At 42.3% G+C, this 18,788-nt stretch overlaps 1 protein-coding gene and 1 long non-coding RNA gene across 4 annotated transcripts in view; one reads left to right on the top strand and one right to left on the bottom strand.

Annotated features, from left to right (window-relative positions):
- CCDC85A (coiled-coil domain containing 85A) overlaps positions 1–18,788 on the top strand; it is an 80,742-nt gene that overhangs the window by 37,645 nt on the left and 24,309 nt on the right. The window lies entirely within an intron of this gene.
- On the bottom strand, positions 2,063–18,115 carry LOC141941567 (uncharacterized). Its single transcript, XR_012628382.1, has 2 exons — positions 17,761–18,115; positions 2,063–2,427 (listed from the first exon to the last, which is right to left on the bottom strand). It is a non-coding gene; the product is annotated as an uncharacterized LOC141941567 (long non-coding RNA).

Genomic DNA, 18,788 nt, shown 5'->3' with positions numbered 1-18,788 from the left:
AATGGTTGTTATTAGCAGGTACTGTCGTAAGCTTCATTTTGTTTAAGCATTTTTTTTAAATCCAAGTATCTGTAAAATTGCAAAATGGGAAAAAAAAGTCCCTATCTAAGAGTTCAGATGACTGAGAAATTGAGAAGATTGCTTTAGAAGGCATCTTAAAAAGATGGACACAGCTCTACAGTTTTGACTATGTAATTCTAAATCCTATTAATTCTAAATATAATTGCACAAAGAGAAAAGGAAGATCAGGGAGAAATATAACTGCATGGAATAAATGGGTCTCTTAAATACATACATATTCTGCATTGCACTTACTTGCCCTGTAACCTTATTTTTAGTCTTACCTCAGGTAATAGATGTCTCTTTAGCAGTTTCTTTTTAGAGTAACACCTTTGCCAAGGGAATGTGAAAATTCTAATCTTGAAGCCCTATTTCTGGAGGTTTATAACTCAAACATTGAAACATTTACTCTCAGGTGAAATCTGCTGTGTGAGGTCTCTGGTGTCCTGGCAGGGAGGTTTTTGCTATTCCATTAACTGCTCTTTGGGTTGTATGAACTCCTCAGAGGTGGCTTTTCTGAATTCATCTTCCTGTAGGACGGCAGTAGGGGAGGGTGACAGAATGGCGTACCAGGGATACTGTTGCTTCTCAGGCTTCTCACTGTTCAGATTTCAGCTGAGAACGCAGTTACAGGTGGGAAATGCTGACTGCTGGGCTCAGTGTTCTGCTCTGAAGAATAATTGCAGAAATGCAACGATGTCTGTCCAGCTTGTGCACTTTAAAGCTATGGCCAATTTCCAATGTCATGCCTTCCCCACTATATTTTGTAACGTAGCCTGTTGTCAGGATTTGCAGCAGACAGCAGTTGCTGGGAGCTATTGCACCTGAATAACTCGCACTCAGTGTGTCGCAGCATTTTAAGTGCCCCTGATTTACCTAATACCTTTGTAGAACCTCATACAAGAAATTATGTTAGTGATAATTATTTATTAAATTCTTTTAAGTGTTACTTTTGCCTGAAGAGCAAGGAAGTTCTGTTACTTCTGTGTGAATTGCAGCTGCTGATTTCTGCTCTTTTGAGTGCTGGAAGGGTTCAGGAACCTGACAGAGGCTGCTCTTCTCACCAGTGGTTCTTCTGGACATATGTTACGGCATCTAACTTGTTGGATGTACCTAAATATCTAGGTACTGAGGATTACATGCAGTAGTGATTGGATGGGGGATACTTTTGAAATAAACTGGGATTTCTTGAGGATATGGGCTTTGTCCTGGGAGCTGTAATACACGACTAAACCTTTGTACTCTTAAAGCCAACTTTGAACGTACGTGCAGAATCAGGTCCCGAGTAAAATGAGCTCAGCATGAATAAAGTTAGCAGATGTGGTCCGTCCTTATGTTTAACAAAACAGCTACTTTAAGTTGCCCTTAAGAAAACTGGATATGTGGTAGTTACTGCTGTAAACACATTATAAACATTTATTTATTATAAACTCTTTTGTGAAAGTAAGAATTCTTTCCTGCAAGTACTTTATTGTCTACTACACTTTCAGTTAAGGGTTTTAAAACATGTATTTGATGCTATTTTCATGAAACTTATTATTTATTTAAGCTATCTATTAATCTCTTCTTAATTATTCATGTCATTTAAATTTTACATGTTACTGCCACAAGATATAGCTGCCTTTTCTGAAAGAAACATTGTACTGTCATGCATTATACTTCAGGGCAAGGTTAAGACTCAGTCATTATGTGTTTTATCTGGATTTAAGAAACACAGGAGTCATGAATCTCAATTAATTTTCTTTCCTGCTCCTTTTGGCTTTCACATCTGTTACGACTTTGATGTGAAATACCTACAAACCGCAAAATTTGATCTGATGTAAATGTAAAGAATTGTTTAAGCAGTTTACATTTTTATATACTCACTTTGTTTCCGCAAGCTTTTACATCTCCATATAATTAAGAATTCTTAAAACTCTTGAGTTTTCGTCTGATTCTACTGAAATCGAGAGATTTTTCCTCGTGGCTTCAACGGGAACAGAGCTGGCACTTGGCTGCTGCCTTTGAGAATCAGACCCATAATTTATTAAACAACAAATCACTGTCAGCATTTACAGTGGGTTTACAGTGGATGTCAGCATTTACAGTGGGTATATAGAGCATTTACACTATAAATATACCCATTAGATTAATCATTACACAAGTGGAAGAGTTACTGTTAGCTTCAGCTGGGACACTGCTTGGCTGCCAGCCAGGGCCAGGCTGTTCACTTTTGGCTCATTGTAGTGGGCTTTTTCTTAGGGAATTTGTCTCGGTGGCGTGTGGCTTGCTCGCTGTCTGTATGTCAGAGCAGACACCATTGCAGCTCTGCTGGAAGCGGCAGTCGGTGAAGACGTAGTGCCAGGCAGCCCCTTTTACTGGTTGTCCCTGAAAGAGAGGAAGAGAGAAATGAAGAGGTCCTGTGATTTACAAAGGAAGCTGTGTCTCAACCCCGGATTAGCACCCATGTTTCCTGATGCTGGCGGCAGTTTAGGGTCTGTTCTTGAGGCCAGGTCTCCTGTCACTTCAGTGAGGCTGTGCTTCTTGATACAAACTAGAGTTCCTTTTACAGTTCCCGGAGCAATTATTAATACAGTAGTTGTACAGGAAAATATCAATACATGTACGTATTTTGTATGGTATCTATATAACTTGAAATGAAAATCAAATTGTTATGCAGGTGCTTTGGTAGTGGAAGGAACCACAGAGAAAACCAGTGGATGTGCTGCATCAGGGCTACAAAAAATGTTCTGCCATGTAAAACAGTTACTGTTCTGTGCTGGTGCAATTCACTTATAGAATCACAGAATCCCAGGTTGGAAAGGACCTCAAGGATCATCTGGTCCGACCTGTCTTGGCAAAATCCCGGTCTTGACAAGCTGGCCCAGCCCCCTGTCCAGCTGAATCTTAAAAGTGTCCAGTGTTGGGCGATCTACCACTTCCCGGGGGAGATTATTCCAGTGGCTGCTTAGCATTCTGTCTTATTTGGGGAGCCCAAGTTAGTGCATTTAGAGAAAAGACTATTGTTTTGGATATAGTAGCCTGAGTTCCACCTAAATGCCAATATAGGTGTCTGAGTCTGTTTTAAATCTAACTTGAAACCAGAGGCATATGTAGGTGGTAGAGGCAGACTGGTGTAAGCACACATACATCTCTTAAAAAGCATCGCTTGGCACTTCAAGGGCAAATATGTCAGGTCCAGCCCCTCAGGAAGAGCTGCGGCTCCGCTGTGTTCCTGTATGTTGGAGGCCCAGTGGCTGTGGGCAAGACGTGTTTTCAGATTGTTGACAACTTTGGTGCAGCTGCAACCAAATCCTTAACTGACAGCACATCCTCTGGGACAGCGTCGTGGACAGTCTCTCGTCATTTCAGTTACTGACTTCACATCTGCTGTAATTTAAAGAAGCTTTTATGTTTTTTTTCTAAAAAGTAACCTAGAAAGCGTTCATGATTTTCTGACACAGAAGCCAGAGAGCGAATAAAGAATATGGACCTTGTCCCGTATTTTTAGGGAAAATTGCTTCTCTTCACACCTGCTTGCATTGAATAATTCAGATAAACAAATCGGGACCAAATTTTCACTCAGCCCCTGCACTTTAATAATCTTATCCATGCAGCTTCCCATCACGGCTCTTTAGGATGGGAACGTTGTTTGAACTGTTTTATTACAGGAAATACATGTCATGAACACATTTATCGTCATGTTTGTTACATTTATGACACTTGCAGAATTAGAAGCCTTTAAAATAAAATGCCTTAAGTTCTTTCTTTCCATGGAGGTAAGTCACTGACTGAATAATCTTTGAAATGAACTGAGTAACTAGATATTTTCTCTCTGGAGGCAGGAAGAGACCCCAGGAAGAAGTATGGGCAATCCCCATTTTGAAAGGAGCATTTAAAGGAGGGATCTGTTCTGGGTCCCCGTGCCTACTGCTCGGCCCACCTCCATGATGAGGGTGGGACAGAGGAACATGCAGTGGGGCTCAACAGATATTACCAGTTCCTTGAACTGCAGTACAGGAGACCCTTCATGTCATCATCCTCCTTTTATTCCTTCCACACTCTATAGCATCAAGTGCAATGAGTTCTTGTAACTCCCGTTTGGAAGGGTTATTACTTGCTCCTGTAACAACAGGCATGATAGGAGCAGATACACATGAGCACGATCTCTAAAAATACTCCTGCAAAGCTCACGGGTGTTGGTGTTTCAATGGTGCCCGTGCCCGATGCTCAGTGACATGGTTTTCAACTTAAAACTTACGAGTTGGGCAGAACTTTAGTCTCTGAGAAACAGCTCTTGGGTCCATGGCTGGCTGCAAAGCAGGGTGCAGAGAAACAGTCAAAACAGCAAAAGTACAAATGGCAGGTCAGACAGATAAGGGGCGTGTCAAACCATGTTATGGCCAAATACAGTCCCTTCCTATGCTAGTATTAGTCTGAAAAAATAGCAGCAAAATGAAGCCTTCAGAGTGAAAAGGCATGCAAAGGAGATCTTTAAATGGATCTTGGCTCGGATTATGTTAGTTTTAGTAAAATAATTCATCCACCCTTGGATGTCCTAAATTTACAGCTCTGTGGCAATTTGTATGTGTGAGAGAAAACTGTTGGTTGAAAAGGAAAGTGCTGTGAAAACCCCGGGCTGGCAATACCGGCGTGCAGACGGGTGTTACTTCTCTGTAAGCGCTCTGGTAGGTGCTGCCCCTCGTGGTGAGCTGCACCTTGTGGGGCCGAGGTTGGCATAAAAGAACAGCCTGTGCGGATCCTTAAAATGCTCTGATGAAATCTCTTTGTACTCAGTGTCAGATACTTCATCTTCCAATACTTTTGTAAATGCTGAATTAATTCATGGGAATTGACAGTAGATTTATTCTCACAGCAAATACAAGATCTGCAGCATACTAATATTAAATGGTACATACTTCTTAGAGGTTAAATATAGCTAGCTAAGTATTCAAAAAGTTTCTGTGCGTATGCTAGCACTTTGAAAAAGGCCATAAGTGGCACACTTGAAAATGGACTTTTCTCACTCTTGAAATGTGTCCCCTGACTTTTCTTTGCAACAGGATCTAAATTCATTAGAATGACATTTTTTCTTTTGTATTATTTAAAGAAAAAAGAAGTTTGTTTTGCATAAATAAATCTTAATCTTAAATCTTCATGCATGTGGGCTCCCTCTTGCTGCCTTGTTCAAAGCATATTTGTCTTCTGTGGGTTCTCCAGCTGCAAAAATACACAATGTGAATGTCTGCCCCAGGGTCAAAACCATGCTTCTGAGTGTGAAATTTGACAATGTGCATATTTATCCAGCTGATAAACATGTCAAGTATAAGAGATGTGTTTGACAAGAAGATAGGAAGCAAAATTTGAGGACGTGGAGGCATATGTCCACTCTTACTGTTTTCCGTGGGCTTTCAACTATTTTTGTTGGCGTATCTCTAAGTGTTCAAGCTAATAGTTATGTTGACAGATGATATGACGATGTAAGGAAGTTGCGGCGTAAGGAAAATACTTAGTTATTAATTCTCAGTCTCAGAAATTGCCAGACAAGGACAGTAATGAGAATGGGATAAAATCTAAAGACTTTGTTGTGATCCTTAGCAAGAGTTTCTTCAAGTAAACACAGAGTAAAAACCGAGGAAGTACTCAGGGGTTTGCTAATTGTGATTTGCCTTCACAAAGAGAAAACCTGTTTTCAAATGTGCATACATATTTTGTTCTAATGTAATAAAAAAGCTATATAAAATAATTTTATTGTGGGAGAAACAGTAATTAACTTAGCCTGGTACAGATTTTTTTACTGGAGAGAGTTCTACTGGGGATAGCAATCTTACCTTTGATTATATACTATTACGTTCTGAAAACTACAGTTCAGTCAAACTCATCTTTCATTCAACAGATTTTCAGTTTAATGTAGTATGAGCTTATTGAGCTTAAACTCGGTACGAAGATTGCTAAAGGTGACATTTCAAATAAACATAATTTTTCTGCAGCCTTTTTACAATGCAGCTAGAACAAATGAATGACAGACATCAAATAATCTTACAGTTAAGAAATATGACTTGTAAAATTCGGGTGTTTTGAGTAACAACGTCCCTAATTTCTTTTATGCTTGATTAACTTTTATATTGTGGTTCACAGGGCCAGGAAGACTTAATTATAGTGTGAGGTGACTCACCATGCTCTGTTCTAAGGAAGAAGCATTTAAGGTCTCTTAAAGTCTGTAGCAGCAAGAGCAGCAGGTGAAAGCAAATTGCTGGTGAAAATGTGAACTTAACAATTAGTAGGTAAAGACTAGTGTTTGGGAAATGACTCTCGGCATGATGAAAACATATACCAATCCAATAATATTGATTTCAGGCTGCTGCTGAAGGAGACAAGACTGTCCTGGGAGAACTGACCCCAGCCCTGCTTTGAGGCTGCAACTCACTCTGTGAAGCTTTTTTTACAACTGGGCAGGGGGTGAGGGGAGTCCAAATTTGTCCTTAGTTTTAGTCCCAACTTTGAGTATATAAATTGACTAATATGTAAATTCTGCAAATGTACAGTCATGCCTCCCCTGGGTCTTGGGCAACCCATTGAGGTCTGGGCAGCATTGCCACAGAGAGCAGGGAGTGTGCAGCTGAACTTCTGCCAGCTTGCAGAGAGGGGGTGCAACAGCCTGCCTGAGGCATACGTATCACTATACATAAATAATAAAAATATCAACAGTGTGTAAATATACTATTTATCCGTGTTTCTCTGCCCAGGAGTATAACTACACTTTGAGCAGATCACACCCCACTTTGCCAGTTGCACTGTGTTCACCTGGTTGTGTGCTGCAACACAGGGCTGCTCCTTCCATCCTGCCTTGGCATCATCCGCGCCCAGCTGAGCAGTGGGCTTGGCCAGACCTGTGGTTTGTGCCCCGTTACGCTGCTTCTCAGTTCGTGTCTGCTCCGATATCAGTCCTCTCCCAAGTTATATGACCCATTTTACTGCACTCTAAAAAGGGAAGCGATTAGTGGCAATGCACCCTGCTAGGGGTGGCAAAACGGCCGATCTCAAAGATACACATCAGCAAGGGGAAGTAGAAGTTGAACTCCCTTTTAATTTGTACTGAGACATTAACTGTGAGTTAAGAACCAGCACTATTTAACAAAATACATGGTCTTTAATAGATCGGGGGGGAATGACTGTGCTTAACACGTAGGAAAAAGTAAGTGGTGTATCTGATTGGATTAGTGGCAAATTTAATCTAGTGTGTTACACTGCTGATTCAACAGTCTGTCTTAGTTTAGGACTGAAGTGACTTTGGCTTGATATGTGATCTCTTCAATGCACTAAATGAACTGTAGGCTGTATGGGTTTGATCCATTGTTTCAGTGATGGAAGGAATTTCATTTGAGAAGGTCACAATATACGGTATAAGAAATTACTATTTTATAGTGTGGGAAACCTTTTCTTTGACGTGAAATTTCCTCACATAGGATCCCCAAGTAGTAAATAATAACTTGCAAAGACATTTCTGCAGAATAGCAGCACTTACTACGTAATTTGTGAAAACTTGTGTTTTCCATGATATTTTCCCCACCTGAATCCAAAGGACAAATATCCTTTTTCCTGTAAAGACATTTATCTGAATCAGCAGATCTGACTGAACGTTCTTACAACGTGAAGATAAAAGACTATGGAAATAGGTTAAGTATAGGGTGAATTTTAGTCTTACTTTTGTGGGAAAAGCATCTTGTGACTTCATGAGTATTTTTTAAATTGAAAGTCAAATCATAACTGCCCTGCTTTCGTGCTAGGTCAGTGTGTTAAACCTCTAAACACTGATGTGTCACTGATTAAAGATTAGGAGAGCTGATTAGGATCATAAAGGAGTACGTGTCTGTGATGGGTTGTCCTGTTCCTAGGACAGGAGACAGGTAGGATCTGAACACCTGGGAATTATGGATTAAGGCACCTTTACAAAATTCATAGAAATGGACATTTCTACACGTCCAAATGTCAGCTCTAGGCTCAGTCACTCCAGGAAGCATCACTTACCACTCCTGTACTACTGTGGAGTTGAGCATGAACACTTGCTGATGTGCTTTGGAGAGAGAAACAGAATTTGTGTTCGGTTAGAACCATCAGTTCTGCTGGTAGTTTTATTTATATGTGTGAACATTTATATAGAAGTGGGGGAAAAAATGGTTTGCAGATGAAATTTCCATATTGATCAAAATGCTGGAGATTAAATCTGGCTAATGCTTACTGTAAACACATTGTGCAGTTGCAGAGTATATAGGGGTTTTTTTTCCTGCTTTCTATATGTTATTGTGAGAACTCAGTTATGATGGAAGAGTCCCAGACTTCTGGTTTTGACACTGTCGCCTAGAGTTGTTAAGTATCTTATGTGCTAACACAAATATTTCTAATAAAACAGAGTAAAATGTCACTTCTGGCAGTACTGCATCTATTGTTGCAGTCAGTATGGTACTTAACAGATGTGCAGTCATAAGAGCTTTCAACAAAAACCACTTTCAACTTATTTTAATGCATTTATTGTATGGTTCTGAAATGTACGTAGTTACCAGCTGAGGAAAGAAACTGGTTAGGTGGCACCAGCAGTGGATATTATTTTGACTTTGACAAGGGCTAGTAGAGAAAAGTAGGAATTGACATTGTATAGTGAGCATTTCTGAAACAAAATTGGCTGTTGCCAACATTTGACATGTTCAGTCGCAAATGCTTTGATGCTTAAGGGATTGTGGACTTTCTTTGGATGTAATGGATAACTTGAAGAAAACTGTCTAGGAAAAAAAAATCACTTCTTTTTAAGTTTACAGGGAATTCTTTACCATAATACAAGAAACATTGTGTTCATGTTAAGAATAAGGCACTAAAGATAAGGTGATTTTCTGAAAATAATTTTACTGATTATTACTTACTTCCTCTGATTTTACTTTTCCAAACAGGTCTGCATTCCTCTGACTTCCACAATAAGAGATTTGTCTCACTTGTTAGTTCAAGCTGAGGTCAAGTTTCCTTTCTCCAACTCTGCCTCCTTCTCTTTCTCTTTTTCATTCTGAAAGCTTCAAATCCAAGTGTGAGTCTATCCTGTAATCTTTTTCTAACCAAAAGATCCAGTCCTTTTGAGACCTGACCCTTTACTCTTGTATTCTTCTAAGACAGAGCAATGACTTGCACGTTCCTGATTAACACAACTATAAGCATTTTAATCAAAATCTAAAATGTCCTTGGTAAGGATGATAATCAAGCAACTCTGGCAGTTGACAGAAGGCTCTTTTCATTATTGGTATTTCTTGTAAGGAAAGCTGGTGTCTGTTCAGTGGCCAGTCTGAAATAAAAGGGTGGTCTTTGATCATTTATTGCCCTGGAGCAGTGTCCTGGTCACAAGATCATCACTGCATTTGGTATCTATGTTGAAGTTCTTGTGAGGTCAGAGCCAGTTGAAGCTCAGGGGTAGATCAGTCTTAGAGAAAATGGTGTTGCTGCACATTGTGCTGCTTCTCCATTCAGCTGGAAGTGCTGCCCTCAACTGCAACAGCGTTCAGTCATGTTTAGATGACTCTTGCATAACGTTCTTGATGTTTAGCTGACAATGATAAATACTTCATTAAAATGTTGGCCAGGCAGCTCTAATTCTTTTTCACAGCGTGGTTACCAAAGTCGTAAGTCTGATATAACATTGTTGTTAAATCCTGGGCTTTTCCTTTTCTCTCATCTTGGGAAGCAGCCCTTGGAGTCAGGGGTCCTGGGATTGTGGGTATTACTGAGAAACCCAGAGTTTGCCTCTTAAAGCAAGTTGAGTTAGGTGATAGAAAACCAAAGCAAAACAGTGAAATCAAGAGCTCTCTCTGCCTGTCATAAGAGCAGGCAACAATTCCCTTTGTGGGGAATACAGAACCCCAGTCCTGCCCATCTCCAGTATCAAATGCCAGCTCAGCACTCTGTTCAGTGAAGTTAACCCTTTATAGCATCCTTGTATCATTTACTAAATGAAGTACTTGATTCAAACCAGAAAAAGTCTGTGGCCTTTAAATACCCTCCCTCTAACTACCACACATATTCTGTGACTCTAGCACTTTTTTTGCTGTCCTATACAGCGTAAATTGTTCCTGCGTGCTGTCTGTGGAGCCAGGCCTCTGGTCATGATATCACAAATACTCTCAGCAAAACTCAGCCAGCTGCGTCGGCTGCCCCTGCAAGCATTCCCTTAACAAAGAGCAAAAATGAAGTTTAGGAATATTGTGATTCATTGAAGTGGAGGACACTTGTAACAAGCAGGTATGGGAACAGGAGGAGACCGAGGTGGAAAAAATGCCAACTCACTACCACTTTCTGGTCTATGAAGTGGTTTAGAGATGTGTTAAATGCCTTTTTTACTTTTGTCTGTAACAGTGGGACAAAAAACCCAACAAACCAACCCCACCCCCCCCAAAAAACCCCAACCTAAACCCAAAGCAGGCAGTTCCCATTACTACTCTTCTAGCTCCATTTGCCGCCCAAGTGCTTTGATCTACCAGATTCTGTTTGTCTGATGAAAAATGATGAAACTTGCCACTCCACTGGAAGAGTTCAGTTCTGGGCAGCGTTGGATCCTGAGGACTCAAGAAAAGGTTATCTCAGGTGTGTGAGAAAATGCTGTTTTCCTTGGAAAGTAGAGCCTGTCCCAGCTGTGGTGGCGGCTGTCAGCAGAGAAGCGTGTTGCCTTTAGCTGCTGCTCTGCCTGATAATGCTGCTGCTGTTGTTGTGGAGCTCCATTGAAATGTGTTTATGCTACAGGAAAGGCAAGCTTATAATTTTCCTGAGCTCCTGGCACATTTCCAGGAAGAAGTTGTTTTGTGTGTCAACTGTTCCTGGAGTCAGTATGTTGTAATTGCTGCTATTAGAAGAATGGGAGGAAAGGAGATTCCTTTTACTCTCCAATCCCATGCTTTTTAGATTATTTTTCTTCTACTCTTCGTTAAGGCTGGAAGTTTCTGTTGAGTTTGTGAGCTAAGGACAGTTCTGGTAAACTCTGATGGATGCCAGACAGTTGTTACCATCTAGGAAATGCCAGTGGGTTGCTGGCAGCCATCTTCTGTGTAAAACCTCTTGCCATATTTAGGGACTTGGGTGACACTTAACTGTAGCATGACAAATCTTGGTGCGATGGTACCTGGGGCGAACGGGTTTCCTTCTTGTGCACAAGGTGATGTAAATAAAGCGATGGAAACTCAGTGATCAAGGGTTTGTCTTGCCGTTTCTGTAGGTGAACATGAAAGCAGGGTTGTCCTGATGAATGGCAGGAAGTAATGCGGGTGGATTGGAACTGGTTGTCAGGCTTTGCAAAAACCACAGAAATGGAGAATGTAACCCTCTTGTAATAATTCATTACTACACATCTTATGTTTATGTCCTAAGTCACATGAAAAATGTTCTTCATAAACTTAATTTTGGTTAAATTGTTTTTCTACTTTTGCCAAAATTTTCTGTAGAAGCCCACAGCCTTCTTTTGACCGTATCCACTTCCAGCAGCGAAAAGGAAACGAGGCATTCCTGGGATTATTATCAAAATTCCTTTGTCTCTGCAGGGCAGGAAGCCAGACTGCATTGTTTTAATGGCATTTTTCTAGCCTTAAACCTCTGAGGCTATCTATATTTTTCAGTTTCCCTCAGAAATTTCAGGATGCTGTCTGCATTTTGTTACAGCAGCTACCCTGACAGCTCATTTATACACTTACTCTACCTTCCTTGCCCTCAGCACTATAGTATCTGAGTTCATCCCTGTGTAACAAAGTAGTAGGTAGTCTGGTTTTGTTGTCTTTTTAATATGACTTGCGGTGGTCCTATGTAAGTAACATAATCTGATTTGTAATTCCCCCCTGACTGTTTTACTTGTAGGTTTCCTTCAGTCTGTAGTTACAGTCACGTCTGTCTTTTATTGCCCAGAACTCTGTGAATAATTACGTCTTTTTGTCTTTGTTCTAAAAAGTCTCAGGAGATGATGTCCTAGTTTGCAGCTGCTAGGAGAGTAAAATGTTGGTATTTTTATTTATTATATTTCACAACATTATTATATTTCAGTTTCAGTATTAGCATTAATCAGATAGACATGATAACTGTAACTGTACCGTACCACCTGCTCAGGAAATGCTCAGCTAAGGAGCAGAAATCTCTCTGCTCTCTTTTTGCCTGCTGAAGGAGCAGATTTTTAGTCCTTGTAATCCTATAAAAGAAGCTTTCAGAATGTGTCCAGAATGAAATCCTAATAACTCCAAGGCGGGTAGTGAATGAAAAGACCTTCACCTCACGTGCAGGTGCACACGCAAACATGTGCAGTCTTGATTTTTGATGTCTGGCTCATTATTCTGTGTGCACTGTGTAGCGTGAGAGGGACCTGATGCTGAACAGGGCAAGGAAGGGCCTTGGGAGGTCGCGCAGCCCCTCTCCTTGTGCCGGGGGCAGAAGGATTAGTAATGAACTGCTCTGTGTAAATCTCAGCGTGAAGGACATGACAGTTTCCAACCGCCTTCGTAACCAAAATCCTTGTTCAATTATTTATATGTTTGGGGAGAGGAAATACGTAAATTGCTTTCCCATTAGTGAAGTAACCAGGAAATAAACAGAGGAGACCTTGTTTAAAATATTTGTTTTGTTCCGATGATGTAGATAAGCAGCTGTGAGAGCTCTCAAGTTTGACTGCTCCGTGAGTCATTATAAGCTTTGTCTGGATGTCAAAGCCCCTTGTGCAACTGAACAAAGTACTGTATCCCTGCAGATGAATGCAGATGATTTAAAAACTTGCAGAATTACTGCAACTGTTATTTACCATTTTCAGGTTCTAGAGTACTTCCTATATTTGACTGATTTCATCCCTGTTGAATTAAATGGTACTTGAAACATAAAAGGAGAAGGTGCAGGGGCAGCCAGCAGCAGTGCCATCATTTCATATGGTTAAGAGACAGCTCAGAGTGGGACGTGCAGGTTCGGAAATGGCCTCGCAGGGTGTCTGATGGCCGTGTTGGCAGCAAAGATGTACAGACGGTACTGTCCTTTAGTTAGGGCTGCTTGGAGATACATCTGGGTCTTTCTCCTAAATGCGTAGAGTGTGGTAAAGTGAAAGTACTTCATTAACCTCTTTGATTAGGAAGATGACCACATCATATTAAAGCCCAAGGATTAGCTTCACCAATAAAAGCCACATCAGTGGAGAGCCTGCCACATCTGCTGCCCTGGGACCTGTGCAACCTATATGGCATCACTGGAGAAATCTGTTATGCTGACCAGGAAACGGGCAGCTGGTTATTGAACATGCTGGCTTAGGAAAGCTCAGCTGGTTTTGCTACAAAGGCGTTGCAGATACACGACTAGCAGAAAGGGAAAGAGAGCACAAAGGGCTCAGCCATCGTTTGCTGGGTCTGGGAGGTGTACCGTTACACAATCATTGACAGCTTTAAAGCAGACAAATGTATATAGTGCAGCCTATCAGTAATGATACATGCTGTGTTTTGTTACCTGTGTTTGAGATTACTTTTAAATTCTTAATGCCTTAATCAGCATCATGTTAATTTAATAGTAGCATATTATGACTGCGGAGAAACAACTGTGAAAAGGGACTGAGAAACCAGAAAACTGTGTTTATGTGGTGCATTTGGTTTCCTCTGAAGACCTGACAAAACATAGGTTCCTGTGTTTTATGCCTCTCACAAGTGTTATTGTTTTGAATCACTTAATGATGTGGTTTTATATCTGTATACTTTCACAAAATAAAATGCAGTTCTTTGATTAGTTCTAAAGCCCAGCAGCAGTGTAGGATACAGCCGTAGTAATCTCAGGGAAGGCAGGAAAGGCAGCGGGGCAGGGAAAAATGTGGGCTCAGGGTAGAGAGAACCATATGTCTGACCATGTGAATGGGAATATGTGTAAAAGGTGTCTAAACCCTGTCCCTGGGAGAGCTTGGATGCCTAAAAATGCCATGTGGCAGGGTTCGGCATGCAGCACCCAAGTCCCCGCTGCCTGACAGCCACCGCCTCGGCTGTGGTTCTGAAGAAGCCGTGGCTGCTGAGAGTCTCACTGGAATCATTGCATAATCTCAGCATTGTGTCAGGACCCCAGAGATAGTGGGTCAGCTCTGCAGAAATTAAGGAAATAAGGAGGTGAAGCTGGGGCTGCATTAGGTGGGTGCCTGCTCTGCTCTGGTACAGGCATCTCTATGCCCCTGAGGTCAGGTTTGTTTGGGGTACTTAGAACATGCAGGGGACACCTGCAGTTTTCCAGAGTGCTGAAGCAGTGTAGAAAGGTGCTGATTTCAGCCAGAGCTGGACATTTAGACTGATTCCTGATCTCTGAGATCCCTCTTGGGGCTTTCCTCTCCCAGGGATTTTGTCTGGAGACATGGGTGCTCCAGCTGAGGAAGAAGCAGCTGAGGCTGTTGTGTTATGTGACCTGGCAAGACAGGCTATTGGAGATGTCAGTACCTACAGATAATGACGTACTTGCGCTGACAGTTTTTTGGCTTAAAAGCCATGTCATTTGAATACTTCTTTTTACTACTGCCTTGCACAGTCAGCCCAAAAAAATCTTACAGAAGAGACAGAGGCTATACAGACAGCCTTCTCCACTGCTATCGTATCGCTGCCAGCATGAAATGGATAGTTAATTTTTCCTCAGAATTAGGTTCTGTGCTGAGATTGCCGGTGGAGTAATTTTACAAAATGGTCATCTTTCCTGCTTCGAATGTGACCAGGGTCAGTAGGGACAGGAAGGCGTTATTATATGAAGGCTCTTTAATGGGCTGTGGGAAGCAAGAGGGTGGTTTCAGTCTTGAGGACATACTTAATCTTGCAACATCTTTTACTAGATTTAATAGCCTGTCCTACATCTTAATCGCTCTGTGTAGAGAAATTAATCCAAAAACCCCTTTTGTCCTGGTAATTTTAAATCTTCACTGTGTTTGCCCACATTAGCCTGTCTTCCTCTGGCAGGTCCCCAGCTTCTGCTCTCGCCTGATCACAGGAGTGCTCCTCATCGCTCATCCATAGAGATGGGTAATTGTATACACCTTGCTGCTTTTTCCCTTAGAGACCTGCTGTTTTTGTAGTTTTCCCCACTGTGTTTTCCAGAAAATGTCCATCCTGTAATAAGACGCTCAGGATTTTGGGGAGGACATTCTCCTACTTCTTTGTGGGTGGGCGGAGTGTCGCCATGCTGCGGTTGATCCCTCTGGGATGAGATGCCGCACCACTGTCAAGTGCTGATCGCGATCCCGGATGGATCTCTCGGCCACGTGGGCAGCCTGCCCTGGGCCAGAGGATGCCTGCAGCCATGTGAGAACGCTGGAATTTTTGATGCCTTCGTTTCTAGAGGCAAGAGGCGTGGGCGTCCCCCATTGCCCTCTCTTTCCATCTGGCAATGAGGTCTGGCCCTCGCGGCCCTGGGCTCCGTGATGTCTTCCCGTCGAGTGCTACCTGGCACGCCCCGTGCACAGGGCGGGGGGACTGATGGACAGGTCCGAAATTCCAACTTAGATCTCGTGTTCATTAGAAAGTATGACTCATTATTCCAGTATGGAATTGTATATTGGCAGAGCTTGTAACACAGCTAGTAAGACATTCTGAGTTTAAGAGTGAACGTAAAAGACTCCTGACCCTCTCAGCAGCTTTTCCTGTACCCCGGGACAGCAGAGTCTTGGAGATACTAGCTGAATTAAATCCTACTATCTTCTTGGGTTATTGTTACGTGATACTTTTCCCCTGAAGGCTGGGTGTGCCGGGCATTGTTCTGCACGTAGGAGATGCTGTCGCCACGCTGGCTCTCGGCAAGGCTTCGTGCCTCTGCCAGCACACCGCACTTCACTGCAGGATGCTTCTATTGCAGGAAACGGAGCGGCCGCAGGGTCGGAAGTGAGCTAAGGAGCTAGAAACAGCCTGCGAGAGTGGCCTTACTGACCCTCTTGCTTTTGTGGCACTGCCAGCTGCCCAAATAGCTCTTGAAGCTGTGATCGGATGGTTGTCCGGTTCTCCCAGCGGAGACTTCCTCACGGAAGGCCTTTCTGAGCAGGGAGAGAAGTAAGGAGTGAGGGAAGGACTCCCTGACACAGCTTGCTGTGTGCCGTGGGCTGCAGCCTGGGGATGGTAAGATACAGTCAGCTGCCGTACACTTGCAGTTCGTGGTGTCCAATTTATTTAAAGGTGTATGCAGCTACGGGATCCTTCCCAGCCTTTGCCTCTCCATCCACACTTGCCCCACATAAACCCAGAATGGGGACTGTGGGTTTTACTCGCCCAAGGAGATGCCTTACCAGGGAGGAAGAGCGTGGGTTGGTTGTTCCTCCGCATATGCGTGTGGCTATCAATCTTTGTTGTGAGTTTTGGCATCTGTTTTGTAGTTGTAGCAAGAAAAAGTGTGTGTGCTGTTGTTCAGTGGCTTCAGTAATGTGAAAGCTTCTATTTCTGCTCTCCCAAGAACATAATTTGAATTTGGTTTTGAGTCACACAGATAGTAACCCATGAAAAGGGAGTTTACAGGCTGGATAACTGCCTCCTAATGAGGCAGTAGATGAGCATAAAAATGATTCATAGGTTTGATCTGATGCAGAATTCCTGGAGATGCAGTTTTCAGTTTTGGACTGCATTGCAATCTTCCAAGGGGAAGCCAATATAATAATTAATTAGAGCTTGCTGTACCAGTACTAAAATTCTCAACGAAACTAACTTTTCTACACTATGTTTCTTCAACATCTGATGATTGGAGTCTGTGAAATACAATTCTGTGTGGTAAGAAAGGTGGCTGTGAGCATCTGAGGGGAGTTGCAGGGATGATGAGAGACCTTTAGTGCACGTATTCAGCACCTCGGTCAGTTTGACCCTCTGATCCTCTGCTTTTTGCACTAATATTGCTGTCGCTGGGAAGCTTTATATTTTCATTTATTGGTTGTTTTTTTTTAATTTCATTTTGTGGTACTGCAAATGGTCATTTAAGGTGGGCAGAGCAGAACTGGGAGAAGCTGGAGGCAGCTCTGTGGATGCACGGGGCCATGTAAGCATGCATGGTTTCACACTGGCCATGTGTTTGCAGGGGACCCGGGGCCTTTTCAGCAAGGGATCACTTCACAGATGCAAACCAGCATGATCAGGAGGCACTGGTGTAAGGTCAAAATATCTTTTTGTATATTTCTTTCTATGTACCAGTAGTGAAACCCTCCCTTATTTATCCCTGCGAGCCAGTGCCCTCATCTACCTTCCTTCCCTAAGCAAGGCTATGCTGAGGCTTGCCATTTCCAGGCTTTCAGTTGATCTCGCACAGGAGCCCACTGGACACCCCTCCTCTGCGGCTGCTGCACGTGCCTGCAGTTGGGGGACGCTCCTAATGAGCAGATGAGGGCACGGTGGCATAGGGACAAACCCGAGCAGTTAACTCAGTGGAGCTGATAAGGATTTTACCAATCATAAAACACAGAAAATCGATACTGGAACAAGCTAACAGCCAGTGTGAAAGGCTTTAGCAATAGTGTAATGGGTTTGATTTTCTCAGTTTTCATCAATAATGTGGCAAATGCATTTAGCACAGGCTGAGGTGGAGCTAACGGGATATCAAGCAGACCAGCAAGAAAAGCTTTGCTGTTGTCACCTCTAGCACCAGAAAAACCCAAACAAACCAAGGTTAGTGTTACAGCAGACCACTAGCATGACAGTGTTACCCAGCTGTTAGCAAGAGTATTATGGGTAGCTTCAGGAAACAAAAGCTTACCTTGTCTGACATCTGATAGCATTTTTTGGTAGTCCTGTAGTCGAATCCTTTTCCTCTGAGAGTTTTTTAAACTTTTTTTTAAGCTTTTTTTTTTTGCTAGACGAATTCAATTGGAAATTTTGTAGCACCCTAAAGCTAAACATGCAACAAAACCTCCAATAAATGCCAACCTAAATCAGTAAAGTTCTTAAGTGGAATCCAACCCTATATTTTTAGTAGGTTGTGTCACAGGCAGCATTTTGGTGACCTCGGGCATTCCTTGGGCGCCCTCAGCAAGAGTGAAACCCCCAGGTGCTGCCACAGCAGAGCAATGCCTGAGCCTCACGACGTGGAAGCGTGTGCATGGCAGCCTGGTCAGCCCAGACCTGCTCTCTGCAATTGCATAATCCACAGCATCAAAGTGGCATTTAAATCCAGACAAATATGACTGCATTGGCAATCTGAGTCAGGCAGCATTGATGAATCATTAAAGGCATTGCTAGGGCTGCCTCGAGACAATAAGAACTGTTTTTTCTTGTAATAATTTGTGATTAACAGCTGTTGCAACTGAGAAAACACTATTTTTATATGAAATCTGTGTAAAAATGTCTGATTACAGAGCTAATGTAATTAGCACGTGTCTCTGTGTAATGTGTGCTGAAAAGGGGAAATGTGGCACATGTTGCCTGAGAGATAAAACTAAGTGGCAGCGGTAACGTTGCATTCTGGATGTTTGAACTAGCGTATGTAAGCTTTTCCCTTTTCTAGGATTCAGTTTTGAAATACTTGGTGAACTAGCTAAGCTTAGTTAATTATATTTTTAATTACAGGGAGAAGTCAAGAAGTGCTGGATCTGTAATCACAAGAAATCTCAGCTTGGGGTGGGAGAATTTCATACAACAGCGATACTGAGAGCTGCCAACCCTAATTTAATGCTAACGCTATGGTGTTTGCTGTCCCAAAACTTTCTGAGAATATGTGCCTTAGTGGTAAATAGCTCCTAAACATTCTGGTGAGCTTAATAAAATTTTGCCTTAGGCAAACGTCTT

The sequence above is a fragment of the Strix uralensis genome, chromosome 3 (assembly GCF_047716275.1).
Source record: "Strix uralensis isolate ZFMK-TIS-50842 chromosome 3, bStrUra1, whole genome shotgun sequence".
NCBI lineage: Eukaryota > Metazoa > Chordata > Aves > Strigiformes > Strigidae > Strix > Strix uralensis.
This window is presented reverse-complemented; position numbering and strand designations above follow the sequence as displayed.